Genomic DNA, 8451 nt, shown 5'->3' on the forward strand with positions numbered 1-8451 from the left:
TGACACTGAGTAAGTCTCAAACTCTTTTTGCCTGCCACCATGTAAGACATCGCTTTGCTCTTCCTTCATCTTCTGCCATGATTGTGAGGCCTCCCCAGTCATGTGGAACTGTGAGTCCATTAAACCTCTTTCCTTTATAAATTACCCAATCTCAGGTATGTCTTTACCAGCAGGGTGAAAACAGACTAATACAGATGGGGTCCATTGAAAGACTGGCTGATACAAGGTTGGAGGTGATAGCAGAAGTTGACTTTGGACTATTTTAAGATACCTGTAAAAAATCAAGGAGAAACATCAAGTATTAGTTGGGTATACAGCTCTAAAGCCTTGAAGAAGAGGCTGGGCTGAACATAGAAATTTGGAAACTATTTCATGTATTTGGAATTTAAAGCAATAGGAATAGGTAAAAATGCCAAAACTGGGGGCAGTGGCTGGGAGATGCAGGGTACACTGCTAAGAAAGCCAAGATAAAGAAAGAAGCAAATGGTCACATGTGTTGGACGCTGCTGAAACACTGAGAATAACAGAGAATGAAAAAAGTCCCATTCAATCAAATGTTGTGAATGATTTTTATCGAGGATGGTTTTTAGTGTGGGGAGATGCCTGATTGGAAATGATTGCAGAGGACATGAAGGGTCAAGAAGTTGAGGCCAAATGTCTAATTTTTGAAATTCTTGGCTGTACGGGATCCTTGAGGGAAAGGACAATAGCTGAAAGATGACATGGGGTCCATATTTTCCCCAGACTCCCACGTGAGAGATACTTAGTTATGCATATTTGAGTGATGGTAGAAGAACTTGAAGATTGATGATGCTGGAGAAAGATGGGCTTATTGGCAGGGTTTCTGCAGGGTTGGAGAATTTGGGATCCTGGGTCTATGTGTAAGTTTTAGTCTTTGAAAGGAAAAGAGACATTTCTTCATTGTAATTAGAGAGAAGGGGGCAAATGGCTACAGATATAGATTTTGGTGTTTGGAGGATGTATTTAAATGCATGCTATGCAATATTTATAGATAAATGCTCATGTCATGATCAAGATTCATAAACCCCAATGAAAACCAAGAAGACTCATGATGTCTAAATTAGAAGTAATTCTATGTAAACATCAGTTTGGATGTTCCCATTTTTGCATCTCCTTCAAACAGAAATGTCTTTACATTAAAATAAATGCATCTTTTCTTGCATTTGTACTCCTATTGAGTGGTTATCATACTGTTGCTTGTTCCACTTTTCTCTTTTGGCTCTGATCTGCAATGCATCAGTTTTCTATAATCCTACCAAATGGGAGAAAAATTACTCTCTGTACACAGACTTTCAGCGCTCATAAAGATATTCATTTGTAATATTAGAGCTGTCACATGCCTTCCCCTTCATCTAACCATGCAATTTACCTCTACCTGTAGTTGTAAAAAGGAACAAACTTAATTTTACTCCCTACTTTTCTGACAGTTTTAAAGTTATATAAATGTAACTTTGCCTCCTCTAGCAGTTCCAAAATGTTGTCAGGCAGCCAATCTATCAAGAGTAATGAGATTGTCTTTGAAGTCAATGATTTTGTTTCATTCATTTATGTAATAGCAAGGCAGCTGCACAAGTATATCCTACATCTCAGATCCTATTGGGTACAGTCTTTCAAGATATTTCTTGCTCCTCCTTCTCCTGTGCAGGTAGAGTGGGTCAGAGCAAAGCTACATTCTGACATCCCGTTTTCTGCCTCAGCAGCATTCCACACACGGCTGGATTATTTTCTGTGCCTAAGCCTGTATTTTGCTTGTCTCCAGTTGTCTTATATATCATAATAATGATAATTACTAAGATTTATTTGAATAGCATTTTATAGGTTTAGTTTTCAAGACCCTTTCTCATGTGTTGCTCTTAACAGTCTTATGAGGGAGAACAACTAGTAATTATCAGTTATCCCTGTTTTCTGGGTGAAGCCACCAAGGCACAGAGAAATTAAAATGGTTTACCCAAAGCTACAGCCCTGTGACTGCTAGAGCTGTGACTTGCATTCAAATATTCTGATTCCGGGTCCCCTGTTTTTCTAGTTAGCATGACAGAAAGCACAGAAGCTTTGAAGTCAAATAGATCTAAATTCAAATTCTGACTTGTACTCTCTGAGCCTCAGTTTTTCTGACCACAAAGCAGAAAAATAATACTGATTTATATGATTTTTCCCAAGGAACAAGTGAGATAATGTACATAATGTCCCCAGTAAAATGCAGGCATATGTAGTAAGGCAAAATAATCTTTTATTATCATTATTAATAGTAATCAAATTTAGATCACTCAGGGCCTAAGAAATCAACACAGGCCTGTAAGCATTTACATCCCAGTATACCTCCTGGGAGGATTCTGATTCTCACCTCCCTTTGGTTATAGCCAGCACCCTGACTCAGTTTCCCTGTGTGAAAATCAGGAGTAATTGGTGATAATTATATGTATGCTTTGGCATTTCATCGGAGATGAAATGATTCTGACCATTTTAAGCAAATGGTGGATCTCCTTCCAAGGCAGCCTAACCTCCCTGCTTGTCCCATCCCTTCATTCCCTCACTCTCTCCCTACTCCACGCTATCATTCCAAGCAGAAATGGAATTGAGGAGTTGACATTTTGCTCTGATCTCAGTAGAGATGTCTGATGCAGTAGACATTTGAGATTTTGACTTCCTATCATTCCCCCTTCATGATAGCACACAATTTCTTTCGGGATGATTAATCTCCTCCATGAGTGGTCTTGGTGGAAATGTTACTTGTGGTACCTGCTGTCTATTACAGAAGCTGAAGGGTCTGGACTTTTTCTCTCCCTGTCTTCTAGGTACCTAGACTTGACCAATCTGTCACTTTGTGCGTGGGTGGGGGTCTTTGAATGCTGAACATGTGGTGCTAGGACAGTTCACCATAGTGCTGCTGGGCTGCTCAGACTTGCTCTGTGCTGATGCCTACAGAGTCTGCCTCCAGCCCTATGGAGTGTATCCTTCCATTCTCAAGCCCCCCTTCATTTCTGCCAGCCCTCTTCTACCTTTCTAAATGGTTTCCTTTTGCTAAAGCTATCCAGAGCTTATTTCTCTTATTTGTAACTGAGGATCATAATTATGCTTTTCATAATTGGTAGAGGTCATCTGATCACTTTATAGCAGTGTTGTGGTTTAACAAAAATAAAACAAAAAGAAAAACAAAAAGTGTTAGAAGGAGTGGAAACTTACAATCCTAATGGCTAGGATGTGGTAGTAGTCAGACAAGTTATTGGAATTGATTCTTTGATCCAGTCAGCATGAAGTCTTGGAAAGAGTCAGGAGACTTGTACTTGACTCTTTTTATGCAATTAAGTAGCTGTGTAGCCCTGAGCAAAGCCCTTCACATCCAAGGATCTTAATTTTCTTACCCACGAAATGAGAGACCAGTACTGGAAAAGCTTTAACTCTTCTTTTGTTTAAAAGGCCTATGATTCTAAGCATTGCCTGAAGATCAACTCTGTACCATATGTGCAAGGCCACTGAGTTGGCTACTGCAGTCATAAGGCCCCTGGAAACTTACAGTTTTAGTGTGAAGATATCATATAAATTATATAAAGCAGGTACATGATATTTCAAGGTGGAATACAAAAATATGTGTTAGGCTGGTCCCAAAGTAGTGAGTTATCGCAACTGATTTTTCACAGTCAGTTATGGATCAAATTCCTTGTTCAATTTTCTTCACTTCTCACTACTGCACTTGACTAGTCTTAAAAAAATATCAAACTGTGTGGTGCTGGATGCATGCACTGTAGACATTCTGAGCTGGAATCATTGAGAAGGGCCTGAGAGGAGAAGGTGGTCTTTGAATTATGACCAGAGGGACAAGTCACATATATGGCTGATAGAAAGGAATAAAGCATCCCAATCTTGGAGATATGTGGCTGTGAATCAAGAATGTTTCATGCCAAGATCAGCTTATTTTATTTTATTTCATTTTTTTTTTTTTGCCTTAGTGGTGATAATGTTGGGACCATATTGTGAAGTTCTTGATGACAGAATGAGAAATTTGAGCTTTTTCTTATAGCCAGTAGGGAGCCAATGGCTTCCTTTTCTAAAGCCAGCAAACAGCATGGATGGGTTTGTATTTTTGGAAGATCAATTTAGCACTTCTACTAAATGAATTGGATCTTGGAGAAACTAGGGGCAGAGATACCAGCTGAAAGTGTATTGTGATAGTCCATGTACAAGGAAATGTAGTTCTAGGATGAAAACAAAAGGATGGCCATGTGAAGAAGAATCAGTGGAATTTGTGAGCTGAAGATAAATGATAAACATAGAAGACAATGAGAATAGATACAAATTGCTATTGGTTGGAACATTCCCTTAAAATATAAATAATCAGGTCACTCCTTTACTCAATACATCAATAGCTTCCCATAATACTAGAATTAAACCCAACTTCACAATGGCCCATAAGAAGCAACATGGGGCTCCCGGCTGCATCTCTGACCTTGTTTCTAGCACCCAAGCTCCCTGTGGCTCAGGTACATGGGTAACATGGGAGTCTTCTTATCCAAGGACCTTTGCACTTGCTTTCCATGTGTTCCCCTTGCCTGAACTGCTCTTCTTCAGTTGGTCATATGGCTTTGCTGTTTCACACATACAGTCCTTACTTAGAAGTCATTTCTTCAGAGAGGAATTCCCTGATCAACCTCTGTTAACTGACAGCATCTGACCTTGTCTATCCCCTAGCCTGCTTGACATGTGTATTCATAGCAGTACCTATGACAATGCAGCCCTTATACATTTGCTAATTATCTCTTAAGCCAGTTCAGTGAGGAAGGCTTTGCTTATTTTCCACTATGGTCAGGTACTTTGTAGGTGCTCAGTAAATATGTGGGAATGAATTACTGATTTCTCAATTGCTAGGTGCCAATTAAGTTATCCAAGAAAACAAGAAAATTTGAGGATGGAAAATCCTAATGTTGGTTTTGGTCTTGTGACTGTGAAATGAGATTTTGGTGCCCACCGATATAAAGATTTTTCCGTTATTTTGAAAAGGACACTCTTCAACAAATTAACTCCCTACCTCAATAAATAAATAAATAAATAAATAAATAAATCCCTTAAAAGGATGTTTAAATATCCCTTTAAACATATTTAAATATTTAAACATATTTAAAATATGTTTAAATCCCTTTAAACATATTTTGATGCTTACAGTAAAAAAAAGCACAATGATTTGATTCCAATCAGAATTAACAACTTTCAAATAATTTGTTAAATTTATTTTTAGTGGCACTCAGAGCTTTTAAACAGAGGGTTAATTTGAACCAAAGGAGATAAAGGTGAGGCATATTAATTGAATATCATATCTGTCCATTTTAATATAAAAACCAATGTCTAAAGTATAGTTATGAAGAATGTGATTTGCCTAACTTACAGGCCAGACTGTGTTCCCCCATGCTGACACCACCTCCACCCCTTCAGTTTCTTGGCAGCCTTATTCTCTGAAAGGGCCAATTCACTCATCTTTCTGGAGACATTTATGTCATCAAAACTCCCTCACTGTCATGGCAGCAAACAGCACATATATTTCCTTATCACTTAAAATACAAACATATAGAACATCCTCCTGTCAATTTGCAGCATTTAAGTAACAGTCATAGGTACTTGGCACCGCCAGAAGTAAGAGTGGATCTCTTGCTATATTAGTCCAACATAATCAAGTAAAAGTAACCTGGCAATGGGTAAAACTCATGAAATTGTGTTGGGAAAGACAAGTTAGAGCAAAGCCCCTCAGGGTGAACAAGATAGTCTCCAGTTACTGAAAGTTGTTTTAATCCCTCAGGCCAATGTTGGGCCTGGTGGAACCAGAGACATGACTTCTGTGTTTCCTTCACTATCTTGAAACTGCCAAACACTGCATTTAGGAAAATTGGAAGTGAGGGCTGAGGCTGCATGGAAGAGTTGTGTGTTTGGGGTTTGGTGGGAATTAGAAACCCTAGTCATGTGTCAGGAAGATTCTCAGTGAATCAGATGGATTTCATGTTTAGATCCCGTTCAGAATCCCACATATGCATCAACCGGGCTGAAAATGTAACTCTAGTCCAGGGGTAATAAGAAAATAGAGTTGAGAGTGAAGTCCTTAATTTGGAGGGTTTCTATTTTCATTTGAAAAACTAAAGTTCATTATTTTAACATTTTCTTAACATCCTCCAAATTAGCCTTCAGTGTACTCAGCCTGGCCTCAATGGAAAAGCTTTGCTGGAGCTTGAGAGAATGCATTCTCTCTGGGATGCTGGGCAATTACATTCCAAATAACAGCAAGGTTCTTAGTACGGAAGGCGATCCTATTATTGCTGCTGGAGGATGTGGCCAATCATGGCAGCAGGGGAGGAGGCAGTGGGGGAGACACGGAGGGAGAAAAGGGAAGTCACTTTTACATCCCATTGAAATATAATGCCATGAGAGTATTTGAAAAACAAATTTCTTTTGAAGTATAAACAAATGTTTGTTAGGCTGTGAGCATTTACCTTTAAATATATGACCTAAAGTGGTGTTGTTGGAGGTATCAGACTGCAATGTGGAGAGATAGGGAGACGTTTGCTTCTTCAAGACATTGACTTTATTTTGCAGTTGTTTATGGGCCACATTCATGTTGTCAGGTCCAGAGTTTATTAAAATTTTGTTATAGGAGATGGAATTTCAGGCTGGGAGGCCAAGGGTCCTTGTCCCAGAATTTCCATAAACAACTGTGTGGCATTGGTAGCTGTCTTGATATCGCTGAGCCTTAGTTTGTGCATTTGCATTAAGCCGGGGCTGGCGGGGAGGGGAGATTTTCAATCTTTTACGAGTGATGGATACTAATAAGAATGTGATAAAGATGTGGATTCCTCTTCCTAATGTGTATGTTCATATGAGCATAGGCAGACAGGTGAAAGGTGGTTCACATGTCCCTAAAGCCTAGTAAGACCCTGAGAATCATTCTGCTCCCTTCCAAAATTAATACGGCATCAAAAACAAATGACATAGTTGAACCCAAAACAGTTTTATTAATTGTTTATTTGTAACCTGCTGTCTTACAATTGCACTCCCTACTAGATCTTCTTTTTATTATTAGTGAGACTGATTGTTTGGTGAATCAGGCAGAAAGGAACGATTCTCAATTACCTGAGGGTCCCAGGGGGCTGATTTCTAGGGAAGTTCATTACATATACAATAGGTATGTTACAAAAATAATTAAATGAAGCGTGGCGTGCTGGTCTTTTGAGCTACAGTGTTGTGCTGTGACCTAACTATTGGCTAATATCTACCTTAGCTGAAATTGTCTTGTTTACACATTTTCCAACAAGTTAATTGTTTAGCAAAGTGTTTACACGTTGATTGTAGATTGATTAATGGCCATTGACAAACACACTGCTCTTGAATTTCACTCAATCAGCATTTTTATAGGCTTTACCCCCTGTGGTGAAAGGATGATGATTTACTTAAAAAACTAACCATTAACCCTAGAATTGGAACACAAACAAAAAATAATTGGAAATCTTGCCAATTTAACTCTTAGTATAAGAAATAAGATTCAGGGGTTAGGAGTCATGTGGCTTTGAGTTCAAGTCCCAACTCTGCCTCTTTCCAGATCTGTGACCTTGGGTAACTCTCTACACCTGCTTTCTTTGTCTGTAGAGTAAGGTTAACAACAGTATACAACTCAGAGCATTGTGGTGAGGATTAAATGAGATAATGCATCAAACGGCTTATCATAGTGCTTGTCAAATGCTAGTTACTATTACCTTTATTATTTTTATTACTATGTCTGCAATAATAGAAAACACATTGACACATCAAAATTATTCAGCAAACAATTACTCATTATCTGCTGCAGGTTATGCTCCAAAGACACTATGGATATTACACTATTTCTGCCCTTAAGGACACATACTGAACTGAAATGATTTGCTTGTATATGATCTCCTCTGCATGACAATGAGGCCCTTGAGGGCAGGCACTGTGTCTTACTTAGTTTTCACTTTTAGTTTAATGAGCAACTCTGAAACAAAGGGCTGCCTGCAGAGTTATGTCCAAGCTTCCACCCAGCTCTTCAGGAGTGGTCACTGCCTATCTCTCTGCCATCTCTGTTCTCCTTTCTATATTAAGCTCTCTCCAAACTACTCTGTTATAGACTCCCGAATCCAAAAATCTGTTCCATATCTCTATGACTTGGTACCTGTGGTTTCCTTGGCTTGTAATGTCAATAACTTTTCTTCCTTTATTAGTCAGTGAGTGGTCGAGTGGTCTGATATTTATTGTGCAACTAATGTGTGTTATGGGTTGAGTTATGTCCACCAGAAAGATATGTTGAAGGGCTAACTCTGGTACCTAAGAATGTAACCTCATTTCAAAATAGAGTCTTGACAGAGATAATCAATTTAAAGTGAGGTCATTAGTGTGACCTCTAATCCACTATGACTGATGTCTTTATGAAAGGGGAAATTT

Source organism: Trachypithecus francoisi, unplaced genomic scaffold (genome assembly GCF_009764315.1).
Source record: "Trachypithecus francoisi isolate TF-2019V2 unplaced genomic scaffold, Tfra_2.0 Lachesis_group13, whole genome shotgun sequence".
Taxonomy (NCBI): domain Eukaryota; kingdom Metazoa; phylum Chordata; class Mammalia; order Primates; family Cercopithecidae; genus Trachypithecus; species Trachypithecus francoisi.